Source organism: Numida meleagris, chromosome 6, assembly GCF_002078875.1.
Source record: "Numida meleagris isolate 19003 breed g44 Domestic line chromosome 6, NumMel1.0, whole genome shotgun sequence".
Classification (NCBI taxonomy): Eukaryota; Metazoa; Chordata; class Aves; order Galliformes; family Numididae; genus Numida; species Numida meleagris.
In genome coordinates this window covers 47,587,998-47,614,005 of record NC_034414.1, presented here as the reverse complement: position 1 = coordinate 47,614,005, position 26,008 = coordinate 47,587,998, and the positions used below count along the sequence as shown (strand labels likewise).

General features: G+C 40.5%; 1 long non-coding RNA gene across 1 annotated transcript in view; it reads right to left on the bottom strand.

Moving 5' to 3' along the window:
* Nucleotides 1–20,560, bottom strand: part of LOC110400792 — a 148,386-nt gene extending 127,826 nt beyond the window's left edge. The window contains exons 1-2 of the long non-coding RNA XR_002440079.1: nt 20,366–20,560; nt 5,956–6,045 (exon numbers count right to left, since the gene is read on the bottom strand). This is a non-coding gene — a long non-coding RNA (uncharacterized LOC110400792). The remainder of the gene's footprint in view (nt 1–5,955; nt 6,046–20,365) is intronic.

The window sequence follows — 26,008 nt, the reverse complement described above, 5'->3', positions numbered from 1 at the left end:
TATCTGTGTATCCAAGAGGATACACAATGTTCCAGAGGAACAGATCCCTTACTCTTCAGTTGGAGACAGCTTTCTTTGAAGTATCTGACCCACCTTCCAAAAATCTCTTCTACAAGTTTAAAGATTTATATTAAAGTTCATAATACTGTAGGGAACGTAGATGATCGAAGTGTAGCTTTTTCATTTCTTCTTGGTCTTGGATAGTTCTCTAGTCATTCTGCCAAGTCACCAAAAAAAAAAACAACCAGCCCCTCAGCAATTCCCTTGCTGAGGGCATGAAATTGAAGTGAAGGACATTGTGAAATGGTAGGCAAGCATAAGCAGAAATACTAGACAGTAGCACTGTAAATGGAGAAAGATGCTGCTTAAAGAAGGCAATATTTTGTAAGAGTTTTATATTATATCCCAAGAATTCAGTGGCATTCAAGTTGAGCTTTTAGTTATTTATATATTATAGGCAATTCTGTACATGGAACTGTCATGTATGTAGCATAAAAATAACTTCTTTCACTACGGTTTTGTGTTATCTATTTGGTTTAATCAAAGAGTTATAAATTAATATCTAGCTTTTAATATATTAATATGCAGAAGTCTTCAAACCTTCCAAGAAGACACTATGTGGAAAAAATTCTCACTTGAGGTAATGAGAGGAACAACTTTTAGTAGTTAAAGGCAAAGACATTTGTCTGAAGAACAACAGTTGCCTCCACAAGAACCCTCAATCTGGAAAGAAGAGCTCTCTGCTCCTACATTCAGCATAATTATACTAAGTACTCCAGAATCAGTAGATGCAACTCACCATGACCCTTTGATACATCACATACATATTACTCCGTGTATTTATTACAGGTGTAGGTGAGGCAGAAAAAGGAGTTTTCAGGATATTCCTCAAGAAAAAATTCCTGAAAGTAATTACTCAGTTATGGAATATTATTTTTTTTCTTTAAATATGAAACTAATATTATTAATAGCTACAGTTACCGCTAGAAACTAAGCATACACAGTCAAAGCAAGGTGAGATATGTAAAGCAATACCTAACACCACTTCTTTCTCACTTCAACTGCTGTAGAGCCTGGGAGTTGAGGACACCTCTCCCAGCCACTCAGTTGTGTAATTCTACGGGAAACACTGGGCTAGGGAAAAAAGATCAGCCAACCACATACATAAACTGAATTTACATGACCCACAAAACCACAAAGAGGACCAGATGAGTATGTGGTCATTCACCAGAAGAACATAGGTTAGCTCTTAATCCCCAAAGGAGGAGTCCAGCCCCAGAAGAGCCTCCAAAGCTCTCTAAAAAGAGAATGAAGAAATTATGCTGCATTTTCTTCAAAGTAAATTTATTATTTCTCAGTTTTATTACTTTTACATACAGATTTCATAATACCCAACAGGGGAGAAACAAAAGGCACCAGGAAAGTTCTAGCTCTAAAAATGGATTCACAACTGGTAGCCTAATGGAAAGCATAACGGCTCTTTATATCATTTACAGAGTACGTCGATGGATAGAATGAATAAGTATACAGACTTTAAAGAAAAAACTGAAGACAGAAAGGTACACTTAAAATTTCCAGCCATGAGCAATCTGGTTCAGTTTTACTTTCTGCCTGCAGTTATCTGAGACCTTATCTCATTTATATGATAATAACTTGCCTCATGTCAGCTCAACAAGCAGAGATAGCCGCTACATGGTGCTGGCTCCTCAAACACTCTGGCTGAAGCATGGACGTGGGTGGAAGGAGCTCTCTGGGTTCCGAGTGCCAATTAAACTTGCCAACGAGCTATGCCCAGAAGTGCTGCAGAAATGCCTTATTATGACTTTAACTTAACTCTTTATAATTTTGTGCACATTTGGCATGAAAACATTTTCAGAGCTATTTATTTATACAGGAAATGAGAGACTTACTGCACCAATTTGGAGAGAACTGCTACTGAGTGAGGAGCAGCAGCATTTCATGGCAAGGCTAAAACATTATTCCAGAATAGTTACTACAGCTGAAAAAGCTCTATTTTCTATAAGCTTATTAAATTATGCAATGAGAAAACAGGTCAAAGCAGGTCTATAAATTAATGAGAAATAAAAGATTTTGGTCTTTTGCAGTTTCAGAAGAAATTACTAAGGGATGGCTCATTCGCTGCCCAAAGCATAGGAGGAAGGCAGTGACCAAGTTCAATCAGCCATAAGGTTTTCAGAGGTGCAATGATTTAAATTTAGCCAGGTAGCAAACATCAATACAAATTAAAGGTCTGGAATATAAGTTCCACTACTACAACGAGCCCTCTCTCAAACAGGTTAACTGTAGTTTCTCTTATAACCCATTATCTGTTTAGGTGCACATGAGAACATCTTGTTTCAACAAGTAATTTCCCACAACAAGCTAGACAGTGAGGCACGATGACTGCACCAGAACTCAAATCTCTGCTCAGTGGGTTGCGTTTAAATGTCTGTGGTTGTCAAGTACATAATACTAGCTTCACCCAGGATGGAAAAGTCTGGGCTAAGGGGGAATTTCATTAGAGTGCATTTGAGAGCCCAAAAGGATATGATTTCTAGGTTTTCTAAAGGGGCCCTGTGCCTCCTGCTGGGATGAAGGAGTATTGAGTATTAAAAGGAGGGAGGGAAAGAAGCAAAAAGAGAGAGCAGGGATGCTGTAATAGTATATATGCTGTGCTATTTCCCTTTTCCAGAACATATAGGTAGAATTTCAGTCTGTGCTCACTCCCCTATCCTTCTCCAGGATGAATAAAGAGGCAGCCTGCTCAGATTGTGTTCAGGAAGGAGAACTGGGAGGGAGGCATTTTGAGAACACTAATTTAAAACACTATGAATTCAGAGTATTGAATTTTATATGAGATTTACTTACAGTATTTATAAATAACACTATATCAAACACAGAGCATAGTTAGTGGTGGCAAAGCATAGAACACCAATAAGTTTAAGGACTGCGTTATTCATGAAAAACTAGAATGTTCCACACGAATGTCTTAATCTCTACCACATCATGGTATGATGCACTGAGCCACACAGTTCAGAGAAAGAGAATTTAAAAGCAGCACTTAGCGTTTCTAACCACCACAAAGGACTGGGTTCACCTCACTTCATCACTAAAACCATCACTTCAGCCACATATGCTTTAGGTGTGTGTTAAGAACATGAAGTTAAGATTAGTAGCTTAAAAAACCTTTGAAAATGATTCAGAAGTTTTCCTGTGATTGTAGGCATAATGCAGTAATGCCTAGAAATCTGAGCAATGCATGTACTTGGAACTCTGCCCATCACCAGAGAAGAAAAAAAAATGAATCTACTTCCACCCCAGAATCCCCAGCCTCAGTCGTATCATGGACTCATGGAAGTGCTGGACCACAGAATGCTGTACTGGGACAGATAGGATGCAGTGTCAGGGCAGAAGTGATGGAAATACATCTGTGAAGCTTTGTTAAAAAGAGAGCAGCCATCAAAAGATAAGTCAGTTTTGGACAGTCTGAAGTAGCCTTGGGAGAAACGTGTGAAAAGCAGACAACAGGAACACAAAACTGTTTTCCTTAGCTGATATAAGTTGAACTGAGTTGATGGGCACAAGTCATGAACTTCAGCTTTTTAAATGCAAAGGATGCAGTCACCTGCCAGCTCAGGAGACTGGGAAGGATTTTTCCCACAGTGAGTAGCCACCAGCTAAGCCTTCTTTAAAATAAAAATAATCAGGCATAAAACTGCTCATCAGTTGAGAACAGCATCAATAATGAATTTTCACTATTAATAAATCCTGCCTCCAGAGTTTTTCCCAGCAAGCTTAATAAATATTTCATTGTCTTTCATTCTGAGAATGAATCCACAAAAAAAAAAGACTCAGAAAATCCTGAAAATATATGAAGAAATCATTTAAAGTAAGCTTTTCAAAATCTAATAGCTATGAGGAAATATTAGTGCAGCTTAGCTATGATTGCAATAGAGGTGGGACAATCACGAGAGGGATTTAATAAGCAAGATGTCCAGTGTAGTGCTATTAAATGCTTTTCAAGCATAGTAAGATATATTCCAAGCAAATAAGAAAAGAAACAGGGGAAAAAGCAAACAACAACAAATATCACACAATGTCACTGCAGACATCAAATCATAGTCTTTCATGGAAAGCCCATGGTCTCTTGTGTTTCTAATTTAGAATCTGAAACACTACACACAATATGCGCGCATGAGGGAACCATACATCTCATTGCCAAGTCCTGAAACACAAAACAAAAGAACAGACAGAACAAAAAGCCGAGACAAGCATCTTATAGTCTGGAAAGTTAAAACCAATGAGGGTAAACCTCATGTGAAGTTGTAATGAAAAGCTAAGTCTCTCAAGGCATTAAATGAATATGCTCACACACTAGTAAACATTTTAAATATGTATTCAAAGTCCTGTTGGATTCTAATGCTTCTGCGATGATTATAGATGACTCTCATCTTAAGTAAATAATTCAATAGCAAAAAATGGCTTGGTCTGGAAGTGAGATAAGCAGTGGCCCAAGACTTTGGATAGTTGGTTTTTTACAGAGAGAATTTGGCCTCAATTTTGACTTTGTGAGGAGAAGTTTCTGGAAAAGAGGAAGACACACACACACACAAAAAAAAGAGGCAAACCATTGGTATTTGCAACTGCTGTTTAGGATCAGCATTTCTGAACTTCATCTGTTAGAGGAAGAAAGAGCTGATGGGGTGAGAAGAGAGCCCAGCAGTGTACTTCTTATGAGGTACTGCTACAGGGGAATAGCTCTCTTATTTGATGGCAAAGTTCTGTTCTATGCTCGTTTTGATCAGAGAGTAGGATCCTGCAATGCTGTATGCTGGCGTTAGATACTTGGGAGTACAGACACCTGGGAACCCAGCAGACTCCAGCAGGCAGAGTACTATCTCACATTTGGGGTTTGTTCTTTGTTTATTGATTGTTAGCATAAACATGCACCTATCTCTAAGCACCCAAAAGTAATCTGGTTATGAATGAGTGTAACAATAATAACACACTCCTGAAAAAAACCAGACCATGGGAAAGAAATTGCACCTGAAAAGCAAGTTTTATCAGCTTGTTGACGATTAAGTTTCCTCTCGCCTGGAAACAAATATATATTTTTTTTAAGCCGGAGACTTTAAAGCAAGGTTAATATATATATACACACACATACACATATATCCCAGCTCAATTCCATTAACTCTGATGTGGAAAAAACATGGTTTGTCCTCACACGCACCTAGGCCTGATCCTAACCCCATGGCAGCCTTTCAGACCTAATTCTAGTAGGAGACATAAAGACACTAGCAAAATATTTGTTTTCAATATTTGAGAAAAAAACAGCAGGAACGTGAGTGTTATGGAATCACATCATTCTACCATGCATGTTTTCAGTACGACTTTTGTCAGATGGTTATGTAGACCAAGAAAAGGCACAAATTAATCTGAAACAGCAGCCACAGAGCAGAAGTCTCTTTGACTACAGTTGAGTCTGCCTCTCCTAGCAGCAAAAGGCCAACCCAGAAATCTTCTTTAAAACATTGAGCTATTCAGAGATATTTGCAATCTACTAGCACACAGCACTGCAACATACTCAAGCCATCCCAAAAATCCATACATGGAGACCAGACCAGACCTAGTTGCTCTAACAGAAATAAGTACACAGAGACATTAAAACCTAGAGAAAATATTCAGCAGCTAGTTTGCAACTGGGCTTTAAAAATTTCCACACACACAAGCTTTAAGTACCTCTAAAGTTACAGAAAACCAGACAAGATATTCCACATAACATTTTGTCCAAGCCTAAAGAATGTTTGGATCCAGCTTTGTTCTTGCCAACTTAAGTAAAACTTTAAATAAGATTTCCTATAAATAACTCTTAAGAAACTGAACTCTATACTATTTCACAAAAAAAAACTGCCCCCCAAATCAGAAGAACAAAATTATGTAAATATTACTGACCTGTTTCAGGTAGAACTTTCTTCACAAGCAGCTTGCTCATTTGCACAGCCAAATCTTCATCGGAGACATCTTTCGACTGTGACCTTGGCGCTAGAAAGAGAAAGAATTGCATTACTTTAGAGTGGAAGGATACAGCTTAAAAACAAAGTCTGAAGCAGATCTGTTCAAGAACTATAGGTGTAAATATATTTTATTTGCAATGGTTCAGTAAAATCCATGCGCACCAAGAAAGGAATAGCTTACATGAAAGCACAGTCTTTATAATACCTTCAGGGAATAACATGTAACATTAATACAAGCAACAATCACAACAGAACACTTTCTGCAGAAACAATTTTGCATAAAGAAAGGCTGCACATTCTTATTGCCATTGTCTTTTGTAATTAAAAGACAATTAATCAGTTAAATCCTTACTGTGAGGGTGGTGAGACCCTGGAACAAGTTACTCAGAGAGGCTGTGGATGTCCCCTCCCTGGAAGCATTGAATCCAGCCAGGCCAGATGGGGCTTTGAACAACCTGGTCTAGGGGGAGGTGTCCCTGCCTATAGCAGGGGGGTTGGAACTAGGGGATCTGAAAGGCCTCTTCCAATCCAAACCATTCCATGGTATTCTTGCAGCTACAAGAGGCAGAAGGGCTGGGGATCTGGGGTGGAGTAACACAGTCAGGGTGCCCCACACCCAGAAGTGGGCTTAAGCATTTTACTGCATAACAAAGGCGTTTCTTATTAAAACAGAGCTGTACAGCAACTTTTCCTGCAAGCACATCCATTCTGAAAACTAGAAAATGGATTTTAATTAGGAGGAGGTTGAAGTTTGGAAAAATATCTTCTTAAAAGTCATCATCGCAAAGAGACAAACTAGGCACAACAAATTAAGCCATCTATTCAAGATCAAGTACGTATTTTGCAGCAGGAATGGGAATCAGACACCAGAAACTTAAATGCCAATCCAGATCCTTTAAAATAAGGTCAGTGTTCTTATCAATGGAGACCAAATATGTTGAAAAGAAGTTCGCTGGCCAAATTTTGCAGTCAGATATAAGTGACATGAGAAAAGGAAATTAATACAAGAAAATATTTTTATAATATTAATACACTGCTACTGGTAGTAGTAAATCCCTACCACCAATCTTCAGAGAGATTTAAAGAAAAAGAAATCATTAAAAAAAGGTATTTCTGTCACAGAGCAGCACTTCAGGGTGCTGCAGAATTTATCAAGATGCTTATGGGCAGCTTTTTCCTTCTTTTGTATGGCAAAGCAAATAATTTATTGAGACCTCAGTGTAACCGGTTCTTCTCTTTTGTTGTTTTCCTTCTAGCTTTTATTGCTGGAAATATCAATGTAGTTGTGTCCTCAGAGAATAACATCCATGCTTACAGAATTCAGTTACAAATAAACAAGCCTAGGTACTTCTGTTTCTCTGAACTCCTTTTGATTTGGGATTATTGCCTGACTGCAACTTACTTTTCCCCTGCACACGCCACTTGTCAGTCTCTTGACCTGGCTCTTTCTTTGTCAGTGTCAGAAGAAATCAGTGGCAGAATTTCCACTGGGGGATTCCCAAGAGCATCTCCCTAATCATCAGTTTTTTTTGTCATGCTCATCCCATCTCAAGCAAGTCCTAAACGCTACTTGCTTCAACAGATTTCTTTAAATCCTAGTTCCAATACCAGAACTTCATATTTCCCATTGCTTAGTTAAACCTCAGCTGCTCACTTTACACAAAGAAAGAAGAGAGAAGATTTTCAGAACTGATGTTTGGTCCTCAGGTCCCTACTGCCTCTCCCCTTTTAAGGACTACGGCTGTGTTCCAGCTATAAACACATTGTCACCAGTGACAGAAGGGAGGCAGTGACATCGGGTCACACACTGTCCCCAGTGCTCCCTCATGCTCACAAGGATGCACACTGCCTGTCTCAGGGACCTGGATTCCCAAACAATATTAAAAATTCAGTCCCAACCTTCTTTTCCCCTCAGTCTTAAATGAGGCAGAACCTTTCATATTTTTGGATGGCTTTAACTCGTAAAATTTCAGCACTGCTCTTAGTTCCTGGTTCATACTGAGATAGAAAGTCATCTTTGGTCAGAGTGAGTGATCCTTCCCTCCTGTTCTGACCTCCCAAAACTGGAACCAAACAGTCCACTTGCATCACCCAGCCTTCCATGTGCTGGACAGTACTTGGAAGAAGTGGCAGGACTTGCAGCTGCCCATGGGAGTCTGGTCTGTAGGAACATTACTGCTGCTTCTCTGCTTTCCCACAAAACACAGACCCTTCATTTCCCCCTCTTTTCAGAAAAAATTCAAAGACCAGTTTCTTGCAGTCTGTAGGCCTGGAACAGCAATTCCTTGACATAACGCAGTCCTAAGGCAAGTTGTGCAAATACAAAGAAGCGGGGGTTGTTCCTTTCTCCAGACAGCTGCCGAGTCTGTGAGTTCCTGCATCGTCCTGGAAACATATTTACAATTTCTCTCTCTGCTTGTCTATTGCAGTGCTGCCTCTGCCACCCTATTGCCCAGCCTCAGCACCTTTTGCACTCCAATGAATCAATAACCAGAGCTGCCCTGCAGAGAAAATCACTTGATCAGAAATAGATTGGTAAGACATAAAGGCTCAGATTTTCAAGAAGTATTTGAGTCTTGAGCTGTGGGAAGGTACCAGCACAACTTCCACAGCAATGACTGCATCCTTATAACCTAAATCACTTGCATGTTTTACTGCCTAAATACCTTCAGAAAGCTGAAGGAGAGAGGTTAGTTTTGCACTAAGATACTCAGTGATTTGGGGCATTTCTCTTCTACAGTGACGCTGAACTCAGACTCCAAGCCAACACAAGGAAGGACCAGAGCATCCTCATGCTCTAGAGTTTTGTCCCAGCACAGGAAACTGCTTACAGCCTGCACTAAAAGCACTGGAGCTGTGAGCAGGTTTTGGAGAGGCACAGAGCTCACATGCTTATGTGGCAGGAGGGATAACAAGAGCAGCTTGCCCTGAGCACCACAGTCAGTGGTGCACCCCACATCCTCTACTGGTCACTTGGCCTTGCAATCTGGGGAGGCATCAGCATGTTCCCACAAGCATGCTGTGGAAGACTGAAGGCAAGTTTCATGTTGCTGCCTACAAAACCTGGTGACAGGTTAGCACAGTATGAGAGGCAGGAGCTCAGCTCAGCCTGAGATATCAAAGTGGAGCTGCCACGGGGCATGCTGAGCTGTTACTCTTCAAAGGGCCTTGCTTGTGTAAAGAAACCAACGGAACTGCTAAACTACAGACAATGAAAACAGTTTTAAATGAGAGATTAAACAGAAGGAAAAAGAAGTTGTCAAAATGTCAAGGTTAACATTTTCATAAAACTAACCAGGGAATGGCTAGACAGCATGAGTGCAAACCCTCAACTTAATTAAAACTTTAAAAGTGTGAATACAAAAATCTTATTTCTGTCTAGACAGTCAATAACTCCATGCTTCTTAATGAAAAACAGCCACTTTGTTATTTCTGGTCATTTTTCCCTTCCTCATCCTGGTAGCTATATGTATATTTGAAATTCAAATTCCTGTCTGTAAACACAGAGGAGCTGTAATGAACAGGACTGCAGCCTCTTACCCAGGGCCATCCTGCACATCTGTCTGGAGCAGCAATCCTGCCCCCACCCAGGCTCTGTCTGGGGACTGGCAGCATACTGTGAATGTGCACACCAAGCCAGGGCTGGAGCTCATGTAACACCTCTGGCCCCCATCCTTAGCAAGGCCACGGTTGTTTCCACAGTGCATCACATGGGTTGTTGCTCAGAGGCAGCCAGAGGAAAGGGACATCCTTATGTTACAGGCTGGCAGGGGCCCTGTTATTCAGATGGCCGGAGACAGCAGATTTTGAATTTGTGGTATCTCAGAGAGCATCTGGCCTCGGCATATCTCTGGCAGATTTTAAGAGATCAGTTGAAAATCTTTGGAATCTTGTTTTCTTGCAATTAGTTGACAGTGAACATCATCACTCAACATTAGTGATATCTATAAATTAATTATTCAGACATTTTCCAGATGTCTTCTTGAAACAAAACTGCATTTTAACTGCTTTAAAAAAAGAAACATATGTTAAGAACTCCCCATAATCTCAGTTTGGTTATTACTTGCTCAGTGCATCCCATGTTTTATGTACCACATCTTCTGGTGAATAATAAAAGAAATGCATGCTCTGAAAATACAAATGCTAGTTTTCCATCCTTCATTCCATATATTGCTCACATTTGTGTGTGCAAGCTGAACTTGGTTAAATTGCCAGGGATTTAGCAGAACCAAAACAACCTTTGCTTACCCATCTCTTAAACAGCTCCTTCGTTCTTCATCTGACTCAACTTTGTCATATATCTTATTGTTCTCTTCAAAGAAAAATGCCAGTTTGGGGACTGATAAGTACTTTTCCTCCTTTTAAAAAAATAATCTTATTTAGACACACTGTTTGCAGACAAACACATGTAAAGATATTAGCAAACAACAATTACAGAAAACTATCAACATGGGGGAAGGCTGATGCATCAACTGACACTAACTGATCTTCTGAATCAAACTCTTTTTCTTGATAGTGAAACCACCGTGTTCTTGGCACCATCCTGCCAACCCCAACTAGAAAATCTGCTCACCCCTCCCTCCATCTCTCTTTTATTCCTTGCATTCAGGAGTTATTCTATTGTCTGAGCCTATTCAAACTCACAGTCAAGCAAATAACCTCTTTGGGGAAGAAGCAGTCACATGATCAATTACATTGTAGCGTGATATTTTATAACAATGCTATAAAGCCTCAAACAACGAGGGCTGCATACAGCAAGCCCCACTGAAGGGGGTGATGCTGCCAGTGCTGGAGAACAGGTCTGCTGGCAACGATGCTGACCATACATCTGGTTTGAACTTGCTCCTGTTTACATAAATGCTATCCAGAGATAGACTCACAATCCTGAAGAACTGCAGTACCCTGGGTTAAATAAATCAGCTGGGAGACACTGAGTGAAGAGGTGCTTCAGAGCATGAAGACCTTTGCTCAGTCAGTCCTGGTTGCAGCTCCTCCTGTGCCATCTTCCATGCCAAGCTGTTGAACAGACCAGACTGTGCTGTCAGAGCATTGCAGCTTGCTGCAGGGCAGGATTTGGCCTTCCACTGAGCTAAAAAATGATGGAGATGCAAGAAAAGTGCAGGAGTACTCGGAGTGTTTATGACTCACATTGAAATCACTGTCATCACTGTCCGCACCACCTGCTCAACCTCATAATCTTAAACTTGAGTTGGTATTAGCCTTCAGCTATCTGACTCTGTACATCAGCAGAAACCCCATCACTTCACTCCTAGGAAGTCCATTGCTATCGGTTCATCATTATGGATAACAGTGCTAAAATCAGTATTATTGCTTCATAACAAGATACGGATATTGGAATCTTACATCAGAACCATTTCGTTATGGAGCTGTAATATTAATTTAGCATTCTGCTCTTCACAGTGCTGAAACAATGCTATTTCACACGGTTTGACCTGCAGAGAGCAGGCAGGCACAAGCAGCAGAGCAGCTGCAAAAGAGAGACCGTCATTCTGTACATTCAGTAGGAGTGATTAAAGCCAGGAAGACTACAGTTCTCAGATTTCTTCAGGAAGGTCACCAAACAGGTTAGATCAGAAGCTCACAATTCTCTGTACAGAAGAGGCAATCTGAAGTTTAAGTTCATTTTCATAAATGAAAGCAAAAAGTTTCATACAGGACAAGACACAGAGCACATTCCAAGTATTCCAGAAGAAGCAAGGCGGAAGTTAAGAACCAGGTTGCTTTAGATAAAAATCAAGAAGTTTAGAGTTTCATATACTCTTTTGAATACCAAATCTGCTCTGTTAGAACAGTGTAAAGCTCTTCCTTCCTTCCAAAAAAGACCAACATAAGCCATTAACTTTTTCCCTTCATACACTAGATAATGGACTTAATGCATGTAAATCCTCTCTGCTTTTTGTCAGTTCCTAGTGAGGAATCTCAGATGTGCCACGATTTGTGGCACAGAAGTGAAAAATAAATAGGTCTAACTCTATGGAAGACACATTCTGACATAAGAAATCAGCGCTGAATGTTCCCAGGCAACTTTCTGCATTCACACCTTTCTTTTATAGCATTTTGTTAAATTGGAACCCAGTGGTGTTTTCTGATGAGGAATTGTACTCAAAAAGTCTGAACAACCAACTGAACTCTTACCCACATCCACAGCTTTGGGCACAAGGCACCCTTTGGGGCCACAGTTACCATTTTGCTGGCCTTTGGTACAGGGGTTGGAGCTCACTAGACCCAGCCTGAGTTGTAGGCACAATTGCATTGCCTTCCTGTTGGAGAAAAAGCAGGCAGAAAAAGCGAGGTGAAAAGAGACCTAGAGAGATGCCATGTCAGAGAGAGTAGTCAAGCAGCCACCCACAAAAGGCCCCTCCTGGCAGAAGTCAGGCAATCAGGGACATTTTGCCACTTTCCCCCTCCTGACATTTATAAACTGCTAGTCAGGAGCTGACCTGGGGTATGTGCCTTGATTGCACTGAGAATTCCTTGGCTTGGGAGAATTTATACTGGGATATTAGGCAGAGATAAACAGCCATAACAATTCCAGTTCTGCTTGTATGAATGATCCAGTGATGTGTGTAAAATGCACTCTATTACTGCACTAAAGTCAATTTGCAATTGATCATATTGCATTTCTAGTGTCAGCAGATATGAAAACATGTCATTTACCAATGCTTAATGAACCTCTGTGCTGACAAGACATAAATATCAATAAGCAGCTCTCCAGTTAAGGAGGTTAACCAGCAAAGTACTCAGTGAAAACATTAAAGAGGTAATCATCTGGCAATTGCTGTATAGATGGAGCAACTGCCCTGAAGGATAACTAAATCCATCTGAAGGAATATTACAAGAAAAAAATAGAGGAAAAAATAGGTAATTAACTCCCCATTATAAACTGAAAAATTTTATCAGCACAAAAAAGTAATTGTCTTTTGGGATTGCACTTGTTCTCTTTTCCATGAGTGCTTGAGGTAATCCGCTTAGTAGAGCTCTTTAACCACACCGGCTATTTGGAAAGGAAAAGGCAAAGCAGCACATTGCTCCATTTCCTCCTAATTTTTCCTGGTAACATTAATCCTTTCTACTCTCTCTCCCCCTTATTTTTTCATTGCTTTCACAGGGGTTTTAATTCTAAGATCTTCCCTTCTTTTCAGAAAAAAGCTTTCAGCTTCCTGTAAAGTTATAAGAACTTGATAAAGAGAACATTACCAGTGCTTAGAAGCACTTCATGAACACAGTAGTTTAAACTTTGCCTTATAGTTAATGAAGAAATTTAATAGCAGCTACAGTCATTGCTGGACTGAACATAAATTTCAAGTTCAGTTCAGATTTTAAGCAGCTGCAAATGGTGCTTATACTTAATCTATGAAGCCCAAGGCAGTGTAAGGTTTCCAAGCAAAAATCATAGGAGTCCAGAACAGATGAACATCCCTGGGTACAGATGTACCCATGGGTGGGAGACACACAGCACTTTTATTGCCCTGGCTGGAACACCCTGAAAGCCTTCTGACTGCAGGGACCTGAGGCAGCCCCTGCATCACCTGTAGCCTGTCTAAGGCATAGAAATGCTGTTCTGGATTCTAGATTTCTCCCTTCCAGGAGAGAAAGAAAAAAATGACAATTGACTACTTTCTTAAGCAGTGAGTAACTGCAGGCCAGTTACTGCAGTGCTTCATTCTGAACCAGCACCTCCCATCCTGCAGCTGCTCTGAAAAACCACTGAACAGTCACATTGTGAACAGCTTTCTGATACAAAAGGAAAACCGTAGTAAAGTTAGAGGAAGAAAGGGAATGTTCTCTTTCTGAAGAAAGATCTGGACATTCAGAGACAAGTCATTTAAGGAAGTTGCTGCTTCTTGCACATTCAGTAACGACTATTTCAGTGACAAAAATCATTTTCATTGCATCATAATGCTAGCTGTGCAAAATCACCAGGTGGATGAGACAGGAAGAGGAGTTTGCATATCAAAAGAAATGCAATTAGAAAGAAATTGCCTGTACTCTGGTATAGCCTTTGCCACAGATGCTTCCAGAGTACCCCATGAAAGCTTCCCATTTCAGGAATGAGTCTCCAGCTAAGTTCTCACTATGCAGATCTAATCCTCCTTTCTCTTGTATGCATCCTATCCTATTTCAATGCAAATTTATTTCCCCTTGGTAATAATGATTGCCCACAGATCTCATATCACATTTTGTTAGTAGATAAAATGTAAAAGCAAACATCAGATACAGTTCACTAACCCCATTTTGCAGCTTCAGAAACCAAGGCAAAGGAGACTTCCCCAAGGCCTTCCAGCACCCTGGAACACAAACAGGGCTTCAGAGCTCCGCAGTGCTCCCCTGGGTCCCTCAAACTGGAGTAATCTCTGTGCTCACGGCCCAGACAGCGCACAAGCCCATGCACTCAAACTGAAACATGAGGAAGCTCTGTCTGAATACGAGGGAAAAACTGTTGACTGGGAGGGCAAGAACAATTACAGGTTGCCCAGAGAGGTTGTTGAGTTTCCTTCCCTGTAGATATTCTAAAGCCACCTGGACACAGTTCTGGGTAACGTGCTCTAGGGAACCCTCCATTAGCAGGGAGGTTGGACTGGATGACCTCCAGAGGTTGCCTCCCACCCCAACCATTCTGAGATTACTCAGATTCAAGGAGCACAAAGCTCAGGTACCCTGTGTGGCTTCCCTGCTTAATCACAAGCATTTACAAGTGTGTTTAGGGGAACTCATCTGGTTTTCCTTCTGGTTACTGCCAGCATCACCTTGCACCAGTTGCCCTTTGCTTGGACCTCTCAATGTGTAAATGCCAATTTGCCAACCACAATTAAAGTGAAAACCAGCACAAGAACACTAATCAAAGCAAATCATTTTTTCTGGATATCTACCATAAGAGAGTGGTGAGGCCCTGGCACAGGATGCCCAGAGAAGCTGAGAAAGCCCCATCCCAGGTTGGATGGGGCCCTGGGCAGCCTGATTTGATGGGTGGTAAATGCCACCACGGTAGGGGGATTGGAACTGGATAATGTTTAAGTTACCTTCCAATGCAAGCCATTCCATGATGGTGGTGATGAAATTCAGTAAATGTAATTGTAGAAACACTTCTCAAAGGGTTTCAAAACACACTAAAGAATGCAGCATAGAATAAAACAAGAATGACAGAAGCCTTAACTTCATTGTTAATAGTTAATTGGATCCCAGCTACCATTTAGCCGGGTACAATTTGAACCAAACAAAGAATGACAACTGCAATCGGAAGCACCACCTTAATACTGAATTAAATATCAAATTATTAAATTAATATATCCTCCACAACTACTATGTTATGAACAAATAACTCGGGAGCATTCCACACCACACAGCAGTATGCTAAAAATACACTTGCTTCCAGATGTGATTTTAGATGGCTGAGCAGTTTCTTCATAACTCACACCTAAACTTCAGAGTCTTTACTCACTACAGTAAGCATTATTCAAATCACAAATTTGCTCCTAGGAACATTCATATCTCAGCCTTATAGAGATATCTTATCATTATTGCTGTTTTGCACAGAGAAATAAAAGGTTTTTATGTAACTGTGCTTGATTTTTTTCAGAAATAAAATAGAAGAGGAGGTTTTGTTTGCACTGAAGGATGAGATTTCCCTCTGGATTTGCTGCCCTCTAGATATCTTTCAGTATAAAACTGCTCTGCTTTTTAAATGGATTTTGCAATAATCTGCTTTAGCTAAAGACGCAATGAGGAGGAAATAAATGAGTACAAAGGCAGGGAAGAGGCAGTGTTTGAATGGTTTGTCAAGATGCTTTTTTACAAAGATAAGAAGTCTTAAGATGATGCCAGTTGTCTAAGGGGAAGGGGCATCAAATCAGTGCTAGAAAGCAGTGCTGGGTGGTTGCCATCACATGACAATATGCCCTATTTCCTCTACATAGAAAGCAGTGAAATTATCAGCACATTTTTCCCCCCACATACTGCTCTGCCAATGGACTTTGATGCTGATGTAAGAAAACTGACACAAAGAGGTGCATTTCTTCCCCAAAACTCCCTCGCTCTTTGTTTTTTGGATAATACATCTCTGCAAAGCTTTTCTTTGTAATGCTAGTCACTAAGCTGGCAGTGCCACTTCAAGACATTTCAGATTTATTTTCATTCTTTGCTGCAGAGAAAACCAAACATTTCAGAGATTTTGACAGGAGAAAATTTAGCAAATAATATGTTTCTCACCTCCGCAGTCATTGTGGTTGTTCTGCCAGGGATATCAACAGCTAGTTTCATTGTAGAAGATTGCACATGATTGTATAGGTACATAGTGTCACAGAATTTTAAGAGAAAAATACAAAACAATAACATCATTGTTTATTTACCATAAAGATAATGCTAACAAGATGAGGATTAGGTAAGCATGGAAGACTACAAATAAAAGGTAACAAGATGTAAATTATTTCATTTGTTCAAGGACAGTACTGTCTAAAATACCTACAGCAAGACCGCCTCTAACAGTCCCCATGGATAAGAAGATATAAGCTGTTCTATTTGGTATCTTATCCAAGGTTTTTGAGAAGATTGAGAAGACTTGGTAAAAAGTTTAATTATTAGATGAATAAAATAAGTCTCAGTTTAAAAGGAAGAGTAATGCTACGCTTGAGCAAGATGGCTCCGGCCCATTTTAACTCTACAATGGCAGCTTTTGGGTCCCCCTCACTTCAAGAGTAGTATGGATTGCTCTTAAGAGTGAAGTTCCATGCACAACCACACTAAACAGCCCTTGCAAGGAGAGAGACATAACAGTTAACATAATACCAAACGCAGGTTTTTACTAAATAAAAGCCCTGAGATAAGAGAGGGAAGTGTGTGGTATCAAGGTGCAATAAAAGAGAGCTCTAGATAATCTCAATGTTCCCATTTCCTGTGAAAGCATGGACCTGATGATCTTTTAAAGTCCCATTTAACTTAGGCTGTTTTGTGATTCCATAACTGCAGTTTTTATCTCTTAACCGTTTCCTTCCAAGTACCTTATGGAGTTACAATGGTCTTACTGCACTGATTCCTGTGATTCAGATTCTGCAAACAAAGCAAATGCTTGTTTTCCCCCAGCCCATCTAAAGAAAAACATAATTAGCAACAAAAGGAACTTGGCAGGAGATTTGAGTAAGATCTCTGCTCCAAGTTTGCTATCAGAATGAGTGATGAGAACTACAAAGTGCACATCTTGCATCAGAGACATCACCCAGGGCAACAAACACCAAATCTTTACCCATATATCCTAAACATCTCTCACATAATTTGATTAATACACAGAAATCTGTGCAGATTCCAAAGTGTTTAAAGGCTTCCTCTATGTCAAACTTTATTAAAAAGTACATTTTCTTCCTCAGCATGGGTACAAGTATTCCTACTGATCCTAAAAAAATAGCCGTAGCAGCAAGCACTAAGGTTCATTTCAGTGTCTGCAGCTCCTGCAAACTGACAAGTTGACAAAAGTATACGTTGGCATTTAGAAAGCACAATTCATCAAGAGAAATAAAGGGAAAAACAGTTATTAACTCACAAGGTCAATGTGGGGTGATTAATATTATTAAGTTCTTGTGGATAAGTTGAGACAGTAGTTTAACACACTTTAGCAATTATCCAATATCGAATACAGTATTAAATACTAACAGTATTCAACCACAGGTGGTTAAGGAAAGAAGCTCTACTTCTACCCACCTTTTTGAATAGAAAAGTAGAGTTCCTTCTGCATAAAATACTGCTGAACGCCCTCAATTCTTTACTCAGGCCCAAAGCAAATACATACCGGAAGCAGGTAACACTTGTCTGCCTTGTCTTTCATGACATTGGAAACAGGAATCTCAAACTAGCACAAAACACCCTGTCCTGGTCATATTTTCAACCTAAACACAAGATGAAAATTTCCAAATCCATCCTGACAGCCTATTACCAAGAGATTTCAGCATGATTTTTTATGAGTTGGAATAGGAATTGGCAAATACACATAAACATGCACACAGTGCGCAGCAGATGGAAAGGACATACCTGCTTACACAGCACATGGCACAGACACCTCTACCTAGAATCCTAAGAATTACTCAAAAAAAACCCTTTGAGTTCCCTGGTATTATCACATATCCAGCCCAAAATCCAGTATTACAGTTATCTGTTCAATATCAGTTCTAAATCCCATAATAGTTTTGTACTGAGATAGAAAGAAAACAATTCTGAACTCTAAAATACATTAGCTTCTCCCCATAATTTTATCATAACCAATGTATTATTCCTGTCCTGCTGTCATGTCTTCAGCTGTTTTCAGACTAATTCATCTGATCTGAGCACTTTGAATCCCAGGCGCTGGCTTTGAATAAATGCTTTGGTATGGCTGGACAACACTCAGCTTTAGGGAAGGGAATGGATATTGAAATTGAACCCTGCATTTGATTAACCTGGGCACACCAGCAGCAGGCAAATCCCAAAGATAAGTTGGAATCTTGCAAATGTCCTCAAAAATACCTAATGCCTTTTTAAGTCATTGATCTGAATAGATAGATATTTGCTGTTCTCACCAAAACCAGTGTGAAGAAGGGATAAACACTGCATGGTTGTTAGTCAGGCCACTTGCTGCTTGCCTGACGAGGGCTCATTTGCTATGGTGACAAGCAGAGAATCAGAAACCTGAACAGAATAAAGTCTTGCTTTTTCTTTGGACTAGAATCTCAGGTGGATATTAATATTTATAAATTCAAAGGCTGCCACTGGTTCAGAACTAAATTTCAGGCATTCATCCAAATTGAACCTAAAGCTTAAACCTTTTGACATGAGCCTTCCTGTCCACACCAAGCATTTGTGTAATTAATATTTTTTTAAATAAAAAGCTCAAAAAAGAAAAATCCTACAAAAATCTCTCTATCAAACGAGCTGGAAAAGTACAGAGGAGACTTTCAATGTTCAGTGAGAGCCCAGAGGCCACAGCCCTCCCTAACTTACATAAGGATGAGCAGTATCTTCTGAATAGGAGAGTTTATTCTCCTGTCATGATCCAAACTTATAACAAAAATGAGTTCACTTCTCAGAATCATTGTTCCAAAAGAAAGATTATGTTTTCAGTGACAGAGATGGCCATTCCCTGTGCGCACAGGACCATGATTTTCTTCCAATTCCACTGCCAGCATCAGCTGCTCTTCCCATCAGCCCCAGAAGAGTAAAACCTTTCCCCCAGCCAGCAGTGCCCATGAGGAACCCACAGCTGATGGATGAGACTGCCCAAGCTCTGCGCTGATGTCTGAATACTGTGACAGCACCTGCAAGAAGGAGGTAAAAATCAACTCAAAGAAGTGTAAGAAGTAGTGGAAGTGGATGTGAAGGCAGAGGTGCTTTGTTTCTGGGCAGCTTCAATCTAATTCTGCCTAAGGAAGTTTACAAGAGATTTTAGTACTGGTTTACAAAACAGAAAGGTGCATGGAGAGCTGAGGATGGCACAGACATGGAGGGTCAGAAAGGAAACCACCAGAATGGATTCATCAGAAATATCAAGATGTGACCAGGCTGTGCAGTGCAACAGAAAGTTTAATAGATTTTCTCCACTTGCTTCCTGATGCTGAAGTATCAGTGCCCCCATCCCTTTGCATACTTACCTTAATCACCTTCTTCAGGATGGGACACATTCCTGCAGACAAGATAAGACCAGCACAGTCCATGTCCTAGCACACACTCTCTCTGCCCGGAGCTTGTCACACACCTCAGACACTAATGTCGCAGCCCACAGGTAGCACTGACCCAGGGGCAGAGACCCACTTTCACTACTTCTCACCATAAATTTCTTCTGTTTAAGCAACAGCAGCACCTGTTTTCCTACCTAACTATAACGATAGTAAGTTATTTTCTTGGCATACATCTTCTCAGTGTAAAAAAAAAATTTGAACACTTTTGCCTTCCAGATTCTAATCATCTGAAAAAGTGAAACAAACTTTGAAAATATCTGTAAGAATTAAACATGTTTCAGTGTTTTAAGGCAAAATCAAAGCTATAATCTGGCTGTTTTCAGATGCAGAACTTGTTCTCTCTAAATCCTGTGGCCATGGAAACATTGTTCAACTCATTACAGTTTAACGTAATATATTTGTGTCACAGTACACTGAAGAATTGACATTGAAAAGATTGGATGAAGTAAGGAAGGCACCCTAAAAATCTGAAAGAACTAAATGAAAGTCTGTATAAGCTGGTAGGACTGACATGGGTACTAATATCTAATAACACTTAGAGAACAAAATGGTAGAATTAAGGTCATCTTCCTGTAGAAGGTAGGAATTAAACAGGGGGAAACATTAATATTCAAGAGAATATTAAAAACTCACTTGCACAGCTGCACAATGAGTCCAGAGGAAGGTCAGCAAGGCTGCAAGAGATGTAAAAGTCCACCAGGAAAGCAGCCAGAGGGCATGATGATGGGACAAACAAAAGGGTCCTTGTAGTTGGTGCCCTCACTAACTACTGTGGTTCTACTGTGGGTTCATTCCTGTCAACCTCACTGGTCTCCAGAGCAACAGGAAGCAATGGCAGAACAGTGTATTTGCACAGAACACACCTTGGCAACAGCTTCAGCTGACAGCACTCCTGACAATAATGAAAGTGTAGGGGGAAACCTGCCTTGATGACTACCCAGTCCTATGTGCATGCAGAATCATTGCAGACAGCCTTGGCTTTCTAGTATAGAGCTGCAACCATAGAATCTGGACTCAGTTCTTGGTTTTGCCAGAGAGCTGCTGTAGGAATCCTCTACCAGTGCTGGGCTTCAAGAGGCTAGCACTGTTCCTGTCACCATGTTGTTGTGGTGACCTTCTTTTCATTATAAGCTGTGAGATCAGTTAGGGCCTTTACAAACAAAGCACAACAGGAATTCAAACAACAAGTTGGTAGCAGTATGTTGCTCAGTTTCCCTAGAAATCTGTACAGACATAGAATCATAGAATGGCCTAGGGTGAAAAAAAACCTCAAAGATCACCTAGTTTCAACTCCCCTGCTGAGTGCAAGGTTGCAAGCCACTAGACCAGGCTGTCCAGAGCCACATCCAGCCTGGCTTTGAATGTCTCCAGGGATCGGGCATCCACAACCTCTCTGGGCAACCTGTTCCAGTGCCTCACCACCCTCTGTTTGAAAAACTTCCTCCTATTAAACCTTCCCTGTCTTAGTTTGTCATGGTTTTATGATTTTCGGTTATTGGTACTCCACATCATAACATCATGTAGTGTATGTACCTGGTTCTCAGAAGAGGAGGACAACTACATTCCCCAGGAGACTTTGTGACCCTGTTACAGTTTTCCAGCCAGAGAGAAAGATAAAAACTCGCAGATCACGAGATCTCACTCTCTTCCCATCCATCTCTCGTCCTGGCAGCATCTTGCTCCCCAGCTGTCTTATCATCGGTATTAGAGTAAGGCCTACCTTGATTTTTGGACATTCTCTCTCACTGTATTGGAATTATCAGTTTAAATTGTAATTACATTGTATTATAATGTGTTGTTTTGCATTCCAATATTTTATTTAGTAAATTAGTTTGGCCTGAGAGCAAAAACAGCAGCAACAATCTGAGGAGAGACAATCTCTCTACCCTTTTTTCCCTTTCCCAGGGCATGGGTCCATGGGTCCCCCATCCTATTTGTCACAGAATCAGGCCAAACGCCCGTAAACCATTGACATAGTTTAAAACCATTCCCCCTTGTCTGATCACTATCCACTCACGTAAACAATCATACCCCTCCTGCTCATTCTCTCCCCTCAAGTACTGAAAAGACACAATGAGGTCTCCCCAGAGCCTTCACTTCTCCAAGAGAAGCGAGCCCAGTTCCCTCAACCTTTCTTCATAGAAAAGGTGCTCCAGCCCTCTGATCATCTTGGTGGCCCTCCTCTGGACCCATTCCAAGAGCTCCATGTCTTTCTTGTTGTGGGGGCCCCAGGCCTGGATGCAGTACTCCAGATGGGGCCTCACAAAGAGCTGAGTAGAAGGGGACAATCACCTCCCTCTCCTTGCTGGTCACCCTTTTAATGCAGCACAGGATATAGTTAGCCTTCCAGCCTGAAAGCACACATTTCTGGCTCATGTCCAGCTTCTCATACCCCTGCATAGATCAAAGTGCAGAATAGTTAGTGATGATCAAGAAACCGCTGGCTGCCAGGGTCTGCTTGGCTCATTCATTGCAAGAGCTCTATGCACATTACTTGATAAATAAACACAGATTTTCCTATGTACACGTAAACATAAATCAGGAATAAACTAGATCAGTTTAAAGTTTTAGTCTTTCTCATGGTCTATATACAGATAAAAAGCTAAACTAATCAAAGCACCTGAAGAAGGTTACATTCTGATCAATATGGAAGCAAAATAATATTGTTTAATGATATATCAAGTTGACACCATCACTATCTCAGAAGAGCCATCATCCCACACTAGTGAGAACTGGATTCTCATTAGTACAAGCAAAATTAATCCCACTGGAGTTAACTCAGTTTACAGCTGTTGAGTATTAACGTGTTTGCTGCTATAACTTCCCCATGTCCCCAGAGCAATCAGTGAATTGTGGATTTATGTGGTACCTGTGGCACTTTTCAGACATTTATTGTTCTTGTACTTTTTCAGTTGTCCCAGTTTTTCCCTTCCCATCTCTTTTCAAAACTTTGACCATACAATTCACTTAAGCTTCTAAATGAGAAGAGTCTATAAAGAGCATTGGGTCAGACAGCCTTAATTTGAAAACATCATTACTCCCACACTAAATTTCCCCAGTCAATCCCAGAGCAGCCCTCATGGTTTGTACATCTCCCACACCAACCTTAGTGGGATTTTATCTTTCAGAAGGAAGGCAGGAGGAAGAGATATCACCACCCATGTCTGTGAAGATTGGAATTGTCCAGAGGATTAGAGCAAAGAAATATTCTCATTTCCATAGATTTTTTGGGACCTATAAAGTTATGAAGTTTTATCTGGAGAAGGAAAAACAGTAAGCCTTTATTATATGCTTAGCTTGGTTCCAACTAACTTTAAGTCAATTTTATTTTGCAAAGTTAGAAGTACTTAAGATGCTCTTGAGGTTCAGAATATCATTAACGAGTCTCCCACACAGTCCCCACAGCCCTTTTCTGAAGAAAGCCATTTCTGGGTCAGTGGAGTTAAAAGGATTACATTCAAACAAAAGAAGGGTTACTACTCTTCTTTCTTTTAGTCACCTGAAATTTAAGCAGCTAATATGATTAGAGTCTTATTGTAACCAGTTTGATGAAGGGCATGTTCCAAAGACAATCCATTCCATCCTACATCAGGTGATAAAACTAGTCTAATACATTGCCCTCTGGAGCTGCTTATCTAGATATTTATCTCTACACTACCTCCAGGAACTAGATCTGTATCTTTAGCCATAAAGGACTAGATTCATTCGCAGGTGAAGATACCTTCATCCAGGTGTCTACAAGTGAGTGATGAGTCCAGATTCCCACTGATGAAATATTTTACCAATACAGCATACAGGCAATTGAGAGCAATCCAACTTTGTCAGGCAGACGCCTAGGTTTGACTGACAACTGAAGTCCTGTGCCAAATCTGCAACACTATAGATGCTGCATTTACTCCAGGGTACCCCAAACAGCACCAGTCAGCTGTGCTTAAGCAACTGAACTGAGCCCTCATGCCTGCACACCTCTTTGGACACCACCGGATGTACTGATTAATCATCATTGACTATGATTAAAGCACAGACAGCTGTTTCCCACATAGACACCTCCATACAAATGAATGTTTGCTAAAATCCTGTATCTTCTGTAGAACCTGTAACGGAGCCTAAAGGGTCTCTGTGGTTCTTGCTTGGTATCACGACTACAGCCCCAGCATGAGCTGCCATAAAAGGTCAGGGGCTTCTCCTGAACTGCTTGCTCTGCATAATTACACGCAGGAAAAAATGGAAGCATATCCAAATTTCAAAGTGCACAGGCTTGTTTTATCATAATAAAAGTAGTACATTCATTTAGCTGCAATGGGGCATATCACTCAAAGCAGCAGCATTTTTTGAAAAACAGTAGATCATTTTCTTAACAACTACTCAATATTTCAGATGGTTTCAGCTACATTTTAATGTGGTAAAGCAAATACTACTTTGGGCTCAAAGCCATTATCATTCAATTGTCTGTTGTAAAGGAATACAGGGAGACATTTAAAATATGAGTGAATGTAAGGGCTCTTCAATCTCTTTAGCCAATCTAAAGGTAACTGAATGAATCACTGAGCTGCAAGTCAACTAATAGGTGGAGAAAATCAAGTCTGATAAACCAATTACCGTTCTATATCTCCATCCTCCAGGATCTGAGTTCAAAGTCAAGTAAGTCCCCAAAAGTCTCCAGGACTTGCTGGAACAGTTTTGTATATCAGAACAGGGTAAACATGTTTTCAGAAGATCTAAGAACTATCCAGACTGAAAAAGAAAGATGGCAAATGAGAATGTGACAGTGAACAGAACATTCACTGTATCACTAATGCTTAACCCAACTACTGACACCACGAAATAAGGATCTGCCTACTTAGTAATATTCAAACTAGTAAGTTCCTGCCACCCACTTAGAATATTAGTTCTCAATTCTCTTTACATAGGATGCTTCAGTGCTCCATCATGCATTGTTTATTATCTCCCCAAAAGATAAGTGTCAAATAATGATCTGCACAGGGCATTGAGATGCTTGTTAGGATGTTCTACTTGGGAGCTGTATTGTTTCATGTTGAACTTGGGCACTTCTTGATGGAGTTTAGCTTGCTTCAAATTGGAAAGGATTTTAAACAGCAAAGTTTCAGTATTTTTAATCTCTGAAGTTGCTGTAAAAGGATCCCTGTAAAACAGGGAACAACCATTCCATCTTCAGTGTAAGGACTACTGTGTAATTGTGGCCCTTTGCCTGGCTTTAGAAACCCTAGGTCTGATTTTGAAATCAGCTAAGCACCTACAGTTCCAGCTGAAATCAGCAACTCTGGAAATCAGACTGACCATGCAAAATAATGCATCTCTTGGAAAAAAAAACGTTGGCTACAGTTTCCCTTCAACTTTGACGTCATCAAGTAGAAAACCTAGAATAACCTGAACAGTTTCTCCCAGATCTGTCATTTCACTCTCACAGTCCAGAATTTTCTTGGAAGTTAAACAGAAAAAAAAATGCAGTGTGCCCACCAGCTCAAAGTCCCAACCTTCAACTATGGGTATAGGGAGGGCAGGAAACAACCGGCTGCATAGATACCATTTGCCTTATTCAGATAAGTATGATCACAAAACATACAAAAGTTTTTCTACCAGCAGGAGCCAAGCCAAATATTTACAACTTAAACATCTTAAGAGAGTTCAGATGATGCTATTGATAACAAAACAAACATAAAGGCTTCCCCCAAACTTGTGCCTGTAATCACTATTCCCCACTCCACAGCCCCCCTATTAAGGAGGAAAGTTTTCCATGTCTAAATGAGTAAAGCGGCTTTCAGAATTGCTCAAAAACAGTTCCAACACTTCATTGCATTACCCAGCCCAGAGGAGCTACAGCTGTGGGAAGAGATGTCAGAGCTGCCTGCTGTTCTGCTGATGCAGAGGGAACACAATCACTTTGTGTTGGTCTGAGACTTGGGTATGGAAACCAGCTCTAGAGAAGCATTTGATGGAGGTATTTCTGTACAAATGGCTCATAATATTTATAAGGTCTCAGTTCTCTTGCACTCATGACAAACACAGTTACAGGTACTTTCATAAATGGAAACATGAGACAAAAGCCTAACAAGCCTGAAGGATTAGCAATTTGCCTGTACTTGAAGAAGTGGAGAAAACACACAAGCCTACACCTTTCCAAACTGTCATGACAGGCAGCTGAATTACTGTGACAATATGAGCCACAGTCATGTGCTAATAGAGGGGAGATCTTTCCCAAGGAGGAGCTCTGAGACAACTGAGCAGCAGGACCCTGGGGACTTGGGAAGCAGAGTG